Consider the following 18,153-nt stretch of genomic DNA (forward strand, 5'->3'; position numbering starts at 1 on the left):
TTTATTTTTATTTGTAGGAACAAAATGTAATAACTTTCACTTTACGATTACTTGCCACTTTGTGTTAAAAGTTCCAGAAAAATCCATTGACATTTGCAGCTGTATGAGGTTCAAGGGAATTGATAATGTGGGATCTCTCCCCACCCGCCACTCTCAAACTATGAATAAATTACATTGTGAAAGCATTAGTCTTTGTGTTTCCCCTTTGTTGCTCTGACTTTTTCGTAGTTTAGGATCTTTGTGCTGGTACAAAGGTCAGAAGTGATTTTTCTCAAACGCATGACTCACCTCTGATGGAGACTGCATGATTGCACTGTGGGTGGTGATCCAATCAATAGTGTTAGCTGAATGAGTGGATGAAGGCTGCATCACGACTGGTTATTTGGTGTCTCTGTCAGCGTGCAGTACTATGAATGTGTAGTGAAGGAGTGGGCGTGTGATGACGGTGAAGTCTGGACAGCACACTCATCTAATAAAGTACAGTCCAGACTCAAAGATCTGATAGTTCTCATCTCTTCATCTGCACCTCCCTCTTAATTCTTCCTCATTATATGTCTCATATGTTTTCTAAACCCTTGGTTCCCTCCTCCTCCTCATTTCCCTCTTCCACCCTTGAAAGATGGAAATCAGGACAGTTCAGCAGCGGAGGGGTTAAGAAGAACCCAGCTTTGTGATTGGCTGCCGGCCGGCGGTCTGATCCAGCCTACAGAAAGAGGTAACCAGGCAACCTCAGAGAGGGAGAGGAGAGAAGAGGGGGCAGAGGACCGGGGAGTTAGAGCAAGAGAGGAAAAAAAAAAAAGAAGCGCTGAAAGAAGCCTGACATAGTTTTGTAAGAAAATGTGGAAAAAGATGTAAGGGAGGTTGGGAGCGCTCTCCCCGGGATGGAAGACGGGATTACTGGCCCTGCTGAAACACACTGTGGATGTCTGAGGAACGCAGCAGGAGATAACGCGGGGATGACTGGATTCTTGCAGCCTTTTTCTCGAAATGGGAACTAACTGTGCCCAGTTTCGCTGTAGTGCAAAGGTAAGTGCGCAAACGGCCGGGAGTGAAGCGGAGCCGCCTAAAGACTGCTGTGCAGAAAGTGTGCGCACTTTAGACGCCTGTGGATTCAGTGTGCGGGGCTCCTCTCTATCTGCAATGAATTATCCACTACTACTGCTGCTGGTGCATCGGGATTCTACTGCGCTCATTTGTATGTGTGTGTGGGGGGGGGGGTGGGGGGGGGGGGGGTGTTTGGCGGTTAAAGAAGAGTGACCCCCCCACTCCCTCCCACTGGCACAGTGGTCAGAGTCGTTTGTGTGTCTTTCGGCGGGAGAAAAGCTGCATTTTGGCGTGTGTGGTGACGGGACGCCCCCTCCCCTTCGCCTGCAGATCCAGCCGCACTTCCTGCGTAATAATTTATAATCAGGCGAGATAATCTTAACTTTGTATCCCCCCCCCCTCCCCTTCTCCTCTCAGAGACTCAGCGTTACTGATTACCAGGCTCTTCAATGTGCTTCACTGGATGCTGCCACTGCCTCCAGTAGGGGGGGAAAGTCTTCGGGGCCAGGGCAGGCTGTGTGCGACTTTACAGTAACCTATTAAACCTCGTGGCCTTTCTTTATTATATTTTCTACACGGGTTCACCCTTAATCCTGGTTGTTGCATTATGTGGCCATAATGCGCCTACAACTTACAGTGGGAAAAACTTCCTTTACGCGCCCACTGATTCGGTTCCTGGCCGGCGCACAATGGGAGCAAGGTGAAATTGACCGAAACGCGGAGGTTACGTTGATGAAGTTTTAGTGCAGAAATGTAGTCAATGGGCTGTGGGCCGCAGCTGCCTCTCAGCCACCGGGTCTTGGTTGATGGAGTAAAGAAGGGTCGGGGATGAATGAGCGCAGCCCCGACCAGTTTGCTTTAAGGGGGGCCCATGCAGGCTCCGCTGCAGCTAAAAGCCGCATTAATCATGAGGCTGTGGCGCTCTGCAGACCCTCACTCTCTTCTCTGCTTCTGCCTGCAAGGCACACGACCCGCATCAGCTGCAGATGCAGCATGTACCTGCTGTCGGCACACGGCTGAACACAGAATCCCCGTTTAAAGTTTTTATTGTGAATTCCTCTTAGAGAACCACTTCTTTTTTTTTTTTTTTTTTTGTATTGAAATAGTTTTATTTTTCAGAACGTTAAATTGTTGCTACCGCTGCTGCCCCTACCAATGATCAATTTTAGATTCATCCAAATCAACTCAATAATTGGACGCATGTAAAACACGTGAACGTTTATCAGAATTTTCTTTTTGCGAAAACATTCAATTAATGCTGTTAATAGGCCTTAATGTTTACATTTGTGTTCAAAAAGGTTATTTAGGATCAAATTCTGTGAAGTGTCTAACTAAAATAAAGGAAGAGCTTTTACTTTGAAAGACCGGAAGTGTTTGCTTAACATTGTATGTGAATAAAAACAATTGGAGTGAAGTTAGGTGTATTTAGTTCTGAAATGACATGAAGTGATAGTACAGAGCTCAGTTTGAGAGACGTCCTGTGGTTATTAAGACAAAACTAACTTGTATGTAATTTTTTAGCAAGATAGAGAAGCCTACTTTAAGTAAATAATTCCTTAATATTGATGAATAAGTACTAGTTTCATTGGCATATTTTTTAACTTATAACAAGACATTTTTCCCACATTATAAGTTAATTTGTCTGCCAATAGAACTAGTACTTTTTCATCAATATTAAGGAATTATTTACTTAAAACAAGCCTCTGTTTTACTGAAAAGTTAGTTTTAAGTTAATTTGTCATATTTCAAGTGTAATAAGGTATTTGCACTAGAAACTAGACCAAAATTACTTGGTAAGATTTTGTGTTTTTGCAGTGCGACTCTCGTTGTGTGTACCGTTTCTATGACAACCAGTTATTTGTGTACACTGTGATAAATCAGGGGACATGAATCGTTTACTCAGCTGTTCTATATTAACTAGATAACATAAAAAACAACTTTCTTTATGACACTAAAGCCTTTCAAGCTCAAATTGGTTTTGTGACCTCATTGTGACATGAAGACTTAAATCCCCACCTCTGATTATACACTATTGATCATAGTTAGGGTAGCCATGGTTGAATCACTTACTTGCAGGAATTGTTCTTTTATGAGATAGCCTTCAATGACCATTCCCTCATAAATCAAAACCTAATTAGAGTAGACTAATAATTGGTATTGTTTTCATTTTTGCAATAAAAATTATTTCATTTACTGCCGTCAGTGCGCTGATGTTTTTTATTACCAGCTACATATCAGGGTTTGTTGCCCTATTGTTTCAGCAAATTTTCAGTAAAAAATTAAAAAAAGCCATTTATTCTCCTTATTTTTTCCAATAGTCAGAGTTTAGAAATGGATACAACTATGGTGAAGTAAAATTAAGACATTCGGAGCATTTTATATAGAAGCTTTTGTTTAAGCCACCAGACCAGAGTCCACATTACATAAATGTGTGTTACACTCTACCGTTCATGTGTGACAACCCCAGTCCAGTGCCAGTGGTAACTATCAACTGAGTTCATGAGAAACATTTTGTCAGCTTCTCCATGGCAGTAAAAACTGATTCAAAGCAAACAGGATTTCACAGCGCCCCCTTTAGTGTTCCTTACAATGTACACACTAAGCTGAATATAATCCTAACATATGGCTAATCAAGGTAATTGTGAATACCTCATTAATGTTTTACTGTGAAATACACTTTCAGGGATGTTTTTTTTTAGTAGAAAATGTGAAAAAAGTCAATCGGTTGCTCAGAAGCATTTTACTAAGTCTGCTATGTATATAATTGTTGCATTCTACACTAACTGATTAAAACCTGGAAAGATTTTTAAGTATTTTTCTATTGCAGTGGTGCTACTTTGGAATGAAGGAGAAGAGCAGATTACTTATTCCAGTTCTTCCAAACAAACCTCTTACTTCTGCCTGTATGGGCCCAGCTGGCGACACCAAGTTGTCATAGAAACCCACAGAGTATTGTGAGGAAACTCTAAAAGAAAACACTGGTGCAGGCCCTCTTTCTCTTCCTCCTTCAGTTCTCCTCTTGGTTTTGCTCTATTCACGGCCGGTCCTTTTTCATTTTCAGACCAGTTGAAGTTTTCAGATCGGCCTGCTCTTACAAAACAAACTGTTACAATTTAGCCATCGAAGTTTTGTGTAGCAAATTGTACACATTTTATTTGCTATTTCAGAGTAGAAATTATGTAAGTTTGACAACCAAAGGTTAGTTTACTAAATAAGTTACATTTCAGATAATTATTAAACTCATCTTTATCAACCTGGCATGTAAATCTTTTCTCAGGCAGTCACCACTAGAGTTAGATCCACAGAATGTGTGACACTATCACAGTATCAGTCTGCCAAATCTTTATCAAGAACTACTTGAACTGGAGTAAATATCTGCTATATTATTTCAGTATCACATTTTCACTTTGTAAATATAACATTATTGGATATCAGATGTCAAATATGCAAGCTAGCACTGTTGCTAAGCTAATTAAAGTGTAAGCTACGAGTAAGTTGACTCACTGATTTGTAATACAAGCCCCATAAACATATTGGCATCACTGTGCTTGACTATAATGTTGGTCAATTTAATTGCTGAAACATATTTATCTTGAAATTTTATTTTATATTGTGCACCTTTGCTATCACAGACCGCACAGAAGCTTCTCTGACCGTCTTTGAGTGTTCAGGCCTTTTAACGAGCTTCATTCACTTAAATCCTGACCATGCTGTGGGCGTGCATGGCTGCTTTCTTTCTAGTTCAGTTTAATTGGCTCTGATTCTTTAGTTTGTAGAAAACAGACCAAGGAAATATGCAGGACAATACACGTTGAATGAATTTTTAACTAGACAACACCCACTGATTTTATTTTGTTGTAGCACAAACGAAAGATGATAAAGAGCAGAGTGGTGCAATTCTTCTCATAACAAAACACAAGTTTGACTGCAGTCTCATAATTGTAGCCCGGCTGCCGTTTTTTTTTTTTTTTTTTTTTGGCTCTGGCACCCTAGTGACAGTTGTTGCTATGGATACAATTCAACACTAAAATAAATTGACAGCCTATTCAAGTCACCTGCTCAATGAGACAGGGCTGTGTCTCAGCGGCGTTCTTCAAAAACACTGTGGTGAAAACAATGCGCAGGCAGCTGCAGTCAAATTAAAATTTGGAAGTTAAGCTAACGATTACAAATGTTGTGATCTGGAGGTGGAGAAACAAAGTTGTAATTTTTCTTTTATTCTGTCAGTGACGTCAAATTAAGTTAAAGCATATATACAGTACAGACCAAAAGTTTGGACACACCTTTTAATTCAATGGGTTTCCTTTATTTTCATGACTATTGACATTGTAGATTCACACTGAAGGCATCAAAACTATGAATAACACATGTGGAAATATGCACTAAACAAAAAAGTGTAAAACAACTGAAAATACCCCTTATATTCTAGTTTCTTCAAAGTAGCAACCTTTTGCTGTGATTACTGCTTTGCACACACTCTGCATTTTCTTGATGAGGTCGTCACCTGAAATGGTTTTCACTTCATAGGTGTGCTCTGTCAGGTTAATAAGTGGGATTTATTGCCTTATAAATAGTCATGAAAATAAAGAAAACCCATTGAATTAGAAAGGTGTGTCCAAACTTTTGGTCTGTACTGTATATAAAGTTGTTTTGGCCCCAGTTCAAGAAACATTCTGAATCTATAAGTGAGTATTTTTAGGTTTAAAGTAGCTGTAAATTCATCTTTGACTTTCTCTGCTTCACTTTTGTGCAAAACTATCCTCCGTATTTGCAGAAGTACATGTGTGAAAACGCCTGCCTGTCCACTCGTGGCCTCAGAGTTCGGTCCAGTGCATAGCAGGTGTCCCAGTGACGCTCTGACCCTTGACTGAGCAGCGCTGAATTCACCTCTGTATGGAAGACAATTTCATACACCAGTTTCATGTTCTCCTTCAATGTGCAGCATTGCTGAAATGTTTAATTTTTACACGTATGAGACACTAGCAGACAGTAGAACAACACGGTGCACTTTTGCTTTGCTGTTTGCTGTATTCTAAACTTGCTGTAACAAGAAAAGTATCGGTATTTTTCAGAAATTCCTCTGTTAAACACAGAGGGAAATAGAAGAATTGAGTGGCTCTTGGCTGGCTGCCCTTTCCATTGATCCACTTCCTCTGCAAGTTTGTGTGTCTGTGCTTATGGCTGACATTTTCCTAGATACAGGAAAATGTAGATATAATTGGCATCAGGAATATCTTCACAGACTGTTGGGACTATGTCGGTGTATATCGAATACCTTATTATTTACTGTGAAGGAAATTAAGCGTCTCTTGAAATAAATAATTACTTGACTAAACATGGATGCATTTTTTAAACCTTTAGCTATTATGTATTTGCCCTTTGAAGGTAGCAGTCATGATTACCTGTTGATGATTACCAGGAATGTCTTTTGAACATTCATAAAGGAGCTAATATCTCTTTAGAGTTTGCATCTTTTTTAGAAAACCTAATCTGTTCAGACTCGGATTAGGCTCTGTTGACATTAATGGTGTGCAAAGGCACGTTTGATTGAACGTTTGCAAACTTAAAACAAAAAAATCTATGTACAAAAACTTTGAGTTTTTGCATAAAACAAAAACTCGTAAAAACAAAATAAAATCTGTTTATGTCCTTTGTAATTTAAGTGATAAACCAAGAATCAAAACTGTACATAGTTTTCAGACTTTCCACCATCCAAAAGTGTGGCATGCATTTTTGTTTAAGTCCACCCGACCTGATGTGGCCATAAGTGCAGCTGGTTCTTCAGAGCGTTAGCTTAAGAGAAAGGAATTCACATTACTGACACACTTCTCACATTTCCATTGGTAAAACATTTTTGAAAACCTTTTACCGTTTCTTCAAATTCCACTCAAAAAGACCTAAACATCAAACAGTTTAGAATATTTGGCTCTCCAAAATATGTTTTAGTAAACATTAATATGTTTACTAAAATTATAATGGTGCATGTAGAGCCATCTGTAGAACATGCAAAAGGATACAGATCTTAAATGTTAGATCATCTGGCAAGATACATTATTATGTTCCAGAATTGGTTTCATATTCTCATTTTTTTAGAGCCCCTTGCTTTCCTGTACATTATCTTCATGATTTCTGTGTTTTATTATAAATTTATTCCCATTTTTTTGTCTTCTTGATTGGACTGAACTTACTTTAATCACCCACCAACCCTTCAACTCTCTCCGCATGTTGGTTATGCAGCTGCAAGTTTTGATTCTCCACCCTCTTCCCTCTACCCTCCACCATGGTCGCTGTTACATCTCCAGGTTTACACTACGCCACATCGCCATAATCACACGTAATCCCATATAATCCCAGCATCCACCTACCCAGCAACCCGTGCGTCTTCCAACGAGTGCCACTTTGGGGCGAGATCACCGAGGTCTTCACACCATTAATGAGCTTTCACAGTAAACAAAAGCACTCTAGTCGAGGCATTTTCAGGAGGTAGAGATGTATGCACATGCAGAAGCAAGCGCAGCACATTAACACTTCAATTAATTCAGCGCTTCACATTCTAATTTCCCCAGAAGTCAAGAAGTCAGACCACCCTCCTCCTTCGAGCCACACACACCCATACACCACCACACTGCTCAGTGTCCTGTGTCGTTCTTCAGCACATCTCAGCAGTATTACACTCTCCTTGTGACATTTTCGATGCCTGAGAGAGAATGACAAACAAAGCTTTACAAATGACATTTTAATATGTTTTCTTTGTCTTTTGCGTGGTGATGATCAAAGAAGCAGAGCTGTCTCCTTTCACACGGTATTCTTTTGTCAAACACAATAGATATTGGATATGTATATAAGTCGGAGGCAGAATGGGATTGGGCCGAGTCTTTTTTAAATATTTTTTGTCTTCTTCTTTTGGCGGTTGTAAGCCGCTCCTCCCTGTGGAGCAGCTCGCCTGATTTCCACCCTCACTGTGAGACGCCAACAAAGTAAGAGAAAGAAACGGATGAAGACGGGAACGGATAGATGTTTTCCTCAGAGGATTTTGTCGTCTTTTATTTTTCCCAAACTTATTCTCCCTCAGGAATTTTCTCAGCCTGTGCTTCTTTGTTGCTTTCTAATGTCTTCTTAACGTTCTGCGATTCTTTCCTTTTTTCCCTCCGTCTCTCTTTGTTACTTTCAGTATGAGCAACCGAACACACCAAAGTCAAGCCTGAGAGTTTAGGAAAGGAATCAAAGGGGCTCATCTCCCTAAGCATACCCACGCACAGGGGTGGCAGCATCATGCTTTGGGGTCAGATTTGGTCGGGAAATTGTTAGGGATATGAAAAAAAAATTGTAGTGGCACACATCTCATGTTTTTATTTGTGGGGGAAAAAAAAGTGGAGTCATACGTGTGAGCTTGTGTTGGTTTGTCATAAAATTGCTGTAAAATAAATGTTTAAAATTGATGAAAGTTCTCTTGCAAGTCCATCTAACTGGGTTTGGTGACCTTGAAGGGGTTGCGTGTTTGTCCAGGACTGAGGACACGGAGGCTTGAGTTGAACCGTGACATACGCTGTCTTCTTTTGAGCACCTGACCCATGACTTTTGTTTTATTTATTTATTTTTTCTTGGAGTTTTTCTTATCTAGCTCACAGGAGCGGCTGGATGTTCAAAAGCGGTCTGGAAAGGTCAGACCCTCAAACATGCACTTCACCCATGAGACACATCCTGTGCGTCTCCGCAGAGATGCTCCTACGCATTCTCAAACGTTTGTGCTCAGAGCGCCACGGTGCCTCGGTGTCGCAGAAACCACTTTCGAGATCACAGAAAGAAGGTTACGCGGTTTCACGGGTCATGAAATCCGCTCAGCCCATAAAGCAAGTTGAAGTTCAATTAAGGTGGAAACATAACAATGATATAAGCAGGAATCTTTTTTTTTAATTATTTTATTTTCATGCAAAGAAGATGCAGCTCAGCTGAGGTGAGTAATAACTGAAGCCTCTCGGGTGGCAGAGCTCTGAGTGGCCATTTCGCTGCTCAGCCCAAGTCGTTTGTCCTCCATGCTGACTCGTCACGTTTAAGAACACGCTCGCACACATACATGAACACCTGTGAGTTGGGGTGGGGAAAAAATGGACGCTGGATTTCTTTTCACATTATGCCCTGGTTGGTTCACGCACACACACACAAGGCCACGCACACATCACCACACATCCAGAGAGGTGAGAGGAGCAGATTTGAAAGCAGGCCTTCATATTTTCAGTCAGCGTCTGTCAAGAAAATCCGAGCTCATCCCGCTTCCCCATGCTGGAGATTTTAGTTTAACAGTAATAATAAATAAAGTTATCTTTAAAATGAATCACTCAAGTGACATCTAGGCCCAACAGTAGACTTAAGTGTCAATAAAATAAATCTGGTTGTGTGTGTTGTTTTTGTCTCATGCAAACTTTGCTTTAATTCTACTTTTTTCTATCTAATCATAAGAAATCATAGTCAGTCAGAGAGAGTCATTAAACAGGAAAAGCAGGTTTCCTGGAAAAAGAGGAAGTTTCCAGCCTGCAGATTTATAAAAATAGCTGAGACTATTCCTTAGTTTAAAGGTAAAGTTTTAAAGAATGAAATCTAAACATTATTAGTAATTGGATAAGATTCAAAGTAAAATACTTATATTAATATTGGTTTACTTGTAATAATACTTACACTTATATTTGTGGGAACACTTACAAGAAAAACAAGTAACTGTAACTTTAGTAGTAAATAATTAGAATCATGTATTATTCTTGGTTTCTTTTCAGAAAAACATCTGTAATAACTCACATTAAGATCATAATAAGAGTAACTAATAAGTTATGGTTATAAAATCATAAATGAATGATAGATCAGAGAAGCTGAAGAAAATAAATGTGATATAAGTTATGGTTATAAAATTATAAATGAATGCTAAATCAGAGAAGCTAAAGAAAATAAATGTGATATAAATGTGATTTTGACATTAAACTTGAAATGGTGTAAAAAGGTGTAACTGCAATTAAACATCACTGATATGTTGGAGGTAGAGAGTAGGTGAAAGGTTGTGCAGGCAAGGGACATAGGAGGTTGAGCAACCCTGAGACATTGGCACAGACATCATGACATGATGTCTCTTAAGACAGTGATGGATATGAGATCATCTGTCTAAGCAGACAGCCAATGCAAACGCACCAAAAGGGTGGATAAACCCTATATAAGGTGGGTGCAAAAGAGGAACCGTTCGTTGGATCCTCCGGGCAGCTTCGAGCCAAGAGATGGACAAAGAACTCTGCAGCTGAAGAAGAGCCGGGGCCACAGAGACGAAGACTGTCCTGCTCATGGAGACCAACCCGTCAGGCCCACAATCTGTGGCTTCGAATCGCACTTCTCTCATCGGCTGGGTTCAGACCCCAAAGACAAAGATGAAGACAAAGGCAAAGACAAAGAAGAAGAACTGGTGCCTTTTTTCCTGCCAGCACCAAGTCCTGTGTGACCTCAGCATCCATGCGGAGAGGAGGCTCATCAGACCTGCGGAGATCCTGGCCTTCATCGATCGGCGTCTTCCTCCTGCTGCAGCACCTTCTTCGTCGTCGTGCCAGGTCTGGGGTTCGAGGCGCCAGGCTCCGTCCGTCTCTCTCAAAGGTTCCCTTTTTTAGTTCTCAGTGTCAGCAGTAGGGAAAGATAGACTAGATGATTGATTTACTTATTTGATTATTTCTGCTACTGAATGAAGCTGTACTGACCCTTGCAAAAATGCCTTACTAATAAAATATTTAGCATAAAGAAAATCTAAAAGATGTTGTGGACATTCAGTTAATGAGTCACCTTAAAGTTCTTTGATGGTTGTAAAATAGCTGTGATGTTTGATTCTGGAGAGGAAAAAGTGGAAAATGTTTTTAGGTTGCTGGTAGCCCATATTTAAAACATCATCCTTGGGACTCGCCCGAGTTACTAAAACCTACCTGGTTCAATAACAAATGCAAGTTGTAAAATAGAGAACGAGCGACCGTTAACAGGTGTGCTCTGTGAAACTAGTTGGCTGTAGGCTGCTCAGTCTGGCTAATTCACAGGGGGAAGAAGGGTGGGACACCTGGATGTAGGCCGTCAGATAACCAGGCGAATCGTTTCTCGAAACCAGCTTAAACAGAGTTTACTTCAGTTCTGGACAGGGTAAATCCCAGCAGATTTAGGAAACTCAACGTACCCGTTAGACGGAGAGCTGGTAGCACATCTCCCCTCTCAGAAGAGGAAGTACGAGAGTGAGAGAGTAGAGACAGAAAGGAGGGGGGGGGGTGTTGCGCAACAACACGTCTCTGTAAGCCATTTCCTGGGCCTGCTGTGCAGAACTGAATAGCTTTGGCTGCAGCAGCCACCAGAGGCAAAGAGAGAGAGAGGGTGGAGGTGTTCCTGTGTGTGTGTGTGCGTATGTGGTTTCAGGTGGGCTTAAGATAATCAACAAGCTGCTGGAATTCATTTAAAAAGAGGTGGGACTAAATAAAGACCTGCTATGTATGGAAAGCTGTCACTGTGAAGCTTGTCATTATTTATCTTTATGATGTGAATTGGCAGGGGTCAAAGTGTATACGAAAATTTCAGGAATGTATAACATTATCTCATTGCTTCAATGTAGAGCAGAAAGGAAGTTATTATGTAATTCAGGGTTCCCCCCAAGGTATTGTAAGCCTGGCGGGCCACCAGGCTTTATTTGTGCCCCCACCAGGCTTAGCATTGCTTATTTATTTAAATTTTTATTAAATGTTAGCATTTTTTAAGACTTTATAGTTAGTGTTCAGATATTAATCTTCCAATAACACATTGTGATATTCAAATTCAAGTGATATTTTCAAATTTCCTGTCAATTTTAAATATTTTTAAAATATTTTTTATCCAGCGCTGGACTTGCTAAGTCCAGCGCTGGATGAACCACTGAACTTAGCAAGTTTTCTGGGGGAAACCTTGTAATATATTGACTAGTTTAGTTCTAACATGTTTGAAACTTTTTTGTGATTTTTAAGTTTCATACATAGACGCTAAACATAGCACCAGTTTTCAGGTGGTGTGAAAAATCGTCCACCTTCTTGCCATGTCTCTCTCCAAAATAGGAATAGCATAGCAACCTGACAGCAGCTTCCTGCCATCTGCTCTGTTATCCAGCCTGTAGTTTGCTACTTTACACACATGCTGCTTTTAGTTTACCGACTCTAGCTTTAAAACTTTATCAGACAGATAATTGGCCGCAGACAAATTTCAGAGAAATTTTCTACTAATTCTCACTTTCGGGTTAATAAAGTATTTTTTAAATTGGATTTACCATTGTTTGAGTTTTAATTTAACTAATGGCCTTTAAAACAAGTTCAACCTGAAACACTTTATGATAAATGCTTAATTTATATTATATTTAACAACTCAAAATTTCAGGTGATGGGCTCGATCCTCAAAATAATTCAGAAAGTAGAAATGACTGTCTTAAGTCCTTAAATCGATTGCCATGTTTAATTTCCCTACAGTTTTTTTCTCGGTGTGTTGAGTGGTTACAACATATTTAAATTGGAAAGAGGCTCAAACTTCACTGGGCGTGTAATGAACAGATTGCGCTCTTATTGCAGTCTGAAAGCAGAGGCTCATAATTAAGAAGATTGTAATATTTTGGTGAGATATGTCTCTTGTCACCCCCCAGACTGTGCTTTGCTCATTATACGTGCATATTATGTGCTTCTCAAAAAAAATATCTTTAAACAGTTTCAGTGTAAATTCAAAGTGCTCTGTCTTTTTTTTTTTTCAAAGTTGTTGAGCATTCCCTTGCATCAGTCATCATCTTGATCCAGTCCCGTTTGAACTGTCTGCTCGGGTTGTCTTGAAGCTCAGGTTGGGTAAAGATATAGTTTGGGCTTTGACTGCTGCTGCAGTTTGATCCAAAGTGCTCTAGATGTCCCCAACTACTGCCTGCAGCGCCTCATGACAGACGTGTGACCGTCACTCAGGAATATGACGGCTTTGGGACAACAGTCATAGACAGCAGAGCAGCTACAACAGAGGCTAGCACACACAGACGCGCGCGCCCACACACACTCCAACACACCCCATGCAGTTAGCGTTGCAACCGTAGAAAATGCATGTGTCACAGAGAGATGTGGAGAGCACAGCCAGGGGCACACGGCCCGGTGGAGAGGGTAAAGATGATGCAGTTGAAGGTGCAGACTTTCACTATAAAATACCAAAAAAAAAAAAAAGCATGTTATAGGATACAGTTCTGCTTTAATCTCTGGCCTCAAGCAAATTTAAATAAAGGAAGAGCCCAGATGCAGATTCTTACCACCACACTATCAAAGACTCCATTTCTTCTTTTGCAGTAGACGATCATTTTCTACCAGCTTTACAGTCTTGAATTAAATGTTAAAACTTAATTTATTGCCAGGGTTTTGGCCTGGAGAGATGTCTCCGCTGTCAAATAATGCCCTGAGGCTTTCGCACACCTTGTCTAAAGCTCTGCTTAGGACAATAAAAAGGATTTTATAACGAAAGCTTGTTAATGCTGTAATATACAATGATGTTCTTCTACAGCACCTCCCCAGAGTCTTCCTTCCACTTGTTGATGTTGTTTACAGGCAGGCGTGTAAGAGGATTTGACCAGCAGATGCATAAATACACATTAGAAATAGAGATCAAATGGAGAAGTCCTCTCTGAACTGCTCCGAATTTCCAGCTCAGATCATCCCAGAGCCACTTAATGTGGCTTTGTGTGCTAGATTTGGCTTTAGAGATTTAAACTTTAAGTATGTATTTAGTTGAGCGGCATTTACAGGAAATGAAAATTTGCCTCAGCTATTTATTCATGTAAAGCAAAAGCAGCTTAAAACTACATTAAGTTATTCTGACTATAAATGGGAATGACAGAGGATGTTTGGTGCAAAGGCCTTTTGGCCTTGGGTCTGACTGTTTTTGTAAGCCAGCAAATTTAAAACAGTTGAACTTAATTTGGCTGTTGCAGCAAATGAAGTAGAGGAGATTCTCTTGTGTAGCAAAGTTGGAGGTGCCTGGTGTGTTTATTTTAGTGGTTCTAAGTAAGAATTTGGACAGAATTGAGTAAAGCTGTCTTTGACTGAAGTCTTGATGAACCAATAATGTCCTGTGCAAAAACTACCAGAGCCAAAACACCCAATAATGAGAAGAGATGCATCTATCAGGATTTTGTGGCTGATGACTACTTTAAAATAGCTGCTTACGTCTTTCTGCTTCTTCTGGCGTACTTTCTTCATGCAGTAGCATCTTCCGCACTGAAGAATGTTGACATCAGAAAAAGTTGTGGGGTCCAGGACTCGAGTATTTACTAAAATATTTGTGGTTGTTTTTTTGGGGGTTTTTTAAAGTTCAACAGGCACTTGTCAGGATCAGTTGAGCTAAAATTTAAAAATCGACCAAATTTCCCTCACTAGTCCGTTTCTTGGTCCATCTCTAACCATCTACTAAACTTTATGTCTAATGATTATAGCCACCAGTTTCTCTCAATAAACACTCAAGTTTGCTATTAACTTGAGTACTGATTTTTTTTATTATTATTATTTTTAGCAATGAGTCAGAATCCCAATTTTGCAAACACATCTAATTCAGAAGTTGAATTAAGTTTATTTTTAAAATGATAATTTCATTAATAATTTTTCTGGTTTCAACATCAAAGCCATGTTATTGTAAAACAAAGTCTCTGGGCCATGTTTGTAAACCTCAAGAAGTCTCTCCCACAGTTTTCTTTTTTAGTTAATATCTGAAAATCTGAGGAATTACAGAGGAACATTTACTCTTTCTGGGTTGACATCAGCCATTAAAAGTCAGCGTTTGAGTCGAACAGTTCATTCTCCATAAACAGTTGTGATTTTTTTTATCAGTTGTAGAAAATGAATATTCTTCATTAATTTACCCAGTGTTTGTTATTCTTTTCCTTTTTTAAAAAAAAAATAGAAGATTATGAGGATGAGATTCACTAGAGATTCAATGTAGAAGTCTGCCACCTATTGAACATTGAAGAAAATTATCTGAAAAAGAGTTGACGTGCTAAAGGAAAGGTGGAAACTCATTTGGTAAAATAAGTTCTGACGTATCGAACATTTACCTCACATGACTGATCATGCATTTCTTTCCTGTCCTCTCTTTATGGCTCCAGACAGCATGTAACAATGCTAATACTAGTTGAGATCACAAAACAATTACAACTTGCCTGATAAGTAGCAACACATTCCTGAAAACCTCCGATTCTCTGAGATGTGTGCTCCATTCTAGTTTGGAAACTCTACTTCCTGATTATTACAGCCATGCTCATCATCAACATCTGACAAAATGATGCTTTGAGGAGCCTGGTTGGTTCGCTTCAAACCAGAAGATGGAAACACGCCTAATTCACTTTTTTTTGTCTAATTGCAACAAGATATCAGGCGATCAATAAATATGGAATATTAAACATTTATATTTCTATTAAAAAAAATACAGTTTCTAGTTTCTCTAGTTCTATATATATAAAAAAAACATACAGCACAGCGAAAGATCAAAACACTCAATGAAGGGTCACACGCTCCATATTATTCCTGTACTGAATAGTCATTTTATCCCTCAAGCCTTTTTCAAGCTTAGCTTCTTTAAACTGTTGTTTCATTTCATAAAACATCTCTTATGAATACAAGTGACTCGTGGGTAGAACGTAAAAGCACCAATAAAAGAGCGAGATGTCACGTGAAAATAAAAAAAAAATTCTATCTCAGTGTGGTTTAGAGGGAGAAATGAAGGAGCAGCAGGAAGTGAGAGATGGAGAGAGGTGAGGTGAGAAATGGTTGTGATTGCCTGGTGAGCCTCACTCAGTCCGGCTGTGTTATTAGCTCCTGTGATCTGCTCTGCTCACCCAGCCCAGTCTTCACCTGCAGCCTCCTTTGTGCGCTGTTTGTGCGAGCGCTGAATTGGTTCTTTAGCCGCTGATGAGACTTTTGTCTCACCTTTCTCCGGCTGCTGTCTCTAGAGAGCCTCCGGTCTCCCAGAGAAAACGGACTTGTACTTTGGCATTTGCTGCGAATTGCCGCCTCGAGTGACTTCTTACTGCAGCTCATTCACGCCGCCTTGAACCACAGCTCTCATGGGAGAACAATTTAGGAATCACCTCTCTGATAAACAGAGGTCTGAGGGATGAATGGGAATTTAGACTAAAAAGAGAATTTGAAGCTCATGTTATCTGTCAGGTGAGCAACCCTGCTTCCAAACCTCCTCGTGAGAGTTGCTCGACCTCTGCAATTTATTACCAACGCTGGTGATTTTCATCAAACGTCAGCCCTCAGGAACACAAACGCTGTAAAAAAAAACAATCCCTGCAGAAACATGCTCCTGACCATACGACTGCCCTGCTGCTGCCTACATGGTTTATTAAATAAGAGAGAAGGTGATCCTGTTTTTCCTCCATGGGTTTTCTGCGCAACATGCAGTCTCATACTGTGACTTTAGGTGTTAAATTGATTACATGCTTGGGTACCTCTAGCTTTATGTTTGAGAGTAACACGGGCAATAATGCCATTCCTCCAACCCTATAACCCCAGCAGTCTCCCAAAGGACTTTCTCTTTCCTTTCCTCACAGTCACACGTTTTTCCCATTAAAGTAAATCCTTGTATTTAACGTTGCAGTAAGTTTCCTAATCTTCCAAATGTAGTGCCATTTTGCATCCCATCAGATGCTAATCTTATCACGTGCTAATCATGCTAATCGCTGTGATAAGATGCTAAGACAAAACGGGAAAACCAGACGTGAAATCTGTAATCATTTTGTCTTTGTTTTAAACCCTTTTTTTCCATATCTTATAACTTTTGTACTTTGTACAAATTTAATTTTAAACAGCTTACAGTTACTGAAAAAACTAGTTAACTTTGAATCCTCTTTTAGTTAGCCGTAACATCTGTACTACTGATTGTTGTTTTCTGACAAAAAAAAAATAGAATTTCTAAACTGATCATCTCTTATCAAAGCCAGTTAACCTGAAAATTGGCCCCATTCTTGTGAAGTGCTGGTTTGTTGCTTTATTGAGTTTTAAAGAGATTCTTCTTTGCATTTTGTGTTTTCAAAAGGATAAAATAATCCTATGAAAACCGCACTTATTTCTTTTAAATTTTGAAAATCTTCTTCCATGCGGCTTGCTTCCTGCGCAGACAGCCCAAGCCATTTATATTCAACTTGTGAGCAAATGAGATCAGAGTCTGCTTAGCACCATTTAAAACAGGAAGCTAATAAATTATAAAATGACGAGTACTGATGAGAACATTTATTAGAGAACCGTCTCGTGAGAACTAGCAAGCATAACTAGTTGTGCACAGCGAGTATTAATTAAAGCTTCTATTGCAAACTGAGTCTGAGGTACATGAATGAGCATTGAGTTAGGAAAATGAAAACACTCCCAGGTGTGTTTCTGAAGCTGCAGGTGCCACCACTTATTCTTGGTCGCCTGAGATTATTACTTTATCGTTATGTCTCGAAACTTTCCTCACAGTCATTATAGACTTTACATTAAACAAACCATCTGGCCCTCATTTATCTTCCTAACACACAAAAACACACACACACATAGAGAGTGCTAAATGTGCTGAAATGCTATTTTGACTAATGGGAGTAGCCAGAAGTCACTGTTTAGTGCAAGAACTCTGACATATATGCACAACTAAGGTTAAAGGTTAAAGTGTTTGCTTGTTAGCCATTTTTCCAAGCCGCAGCTGACACACCCACATTAAATTTATTGGCACTATTAGAGTCAGTAATAACTTATGAAACCAAGAATTTATATTTCAAACATCCTCTGTCTTGTCGAGTTGTAATATCTTCATGTAGACCAAGTGATTGGAGAATTGTAGTTGTACTTGCTCATTGTTTTGTGGTGATGTTTGCTGGTTGAAATGCTGATGAGAAGGAACTGGACCTGGGTCTTTCACAAGCACAAATATTGCTCTAAAGACAAAGTTTCTCCATTAGCCCATCAGTTCTACACGTAGAGCAGTTGTAGCACTAAACAGAACACAGCAGCTGCATTTTATCCAAATTTTATATGTGTTTACATTTATTGATGCAGTTATGGAACCAAGAGTAAATGAAAAATGTTAAAACTGCAGAAGTAA

The 18,153-nt window shown here is 39.6% G+C and overlaps 1 protein-coding gene across 11 annotated transcripts in view; it reads left to right on the top strand.

Annotated features, from left to right (window-relative positions):
- dab1a (DAB adaptor protein 1a) overlaps positions 1-18,153 on the top strand; it is a 260,379-nt gene that overhangs the window by 144,516 nt on the left and 97,710 nt on the right. For 8 of the 11 annotated variants that reach the window (XM_028028180.1, XM_028028178.1, XM_028028173.1 and 5 more), the window contains exon 1: positions 743-1,026. The exons of the other annotated variants lie outside the window; for them this stretch is intronic. The gene's annotated coding sequence lies outside the window, so the exon portion shown is untranslated. Of the gene's footprint in view, positions 1-742; positions 1,027-18,153 lie in introns of those variants that run through there. 11 annotated transcript variants of the gene reach the window in all.

Source organism: Xiphophorus couchianus, chromosome 9 (assembly GCF_001444195.1).
Source record: "Xiphophorus couchianus chromosome 9, X_couchianus-1.0, whole genome shotgun sequence".
Taxonomy (NCBI): domain Eukaryota; kingdom Metazoa; phylum Chordata; class Actinopteri; order Cyprinodontiformes; family Poeciliidae; genus Xiphophorus; species Xiphophorus couchianus.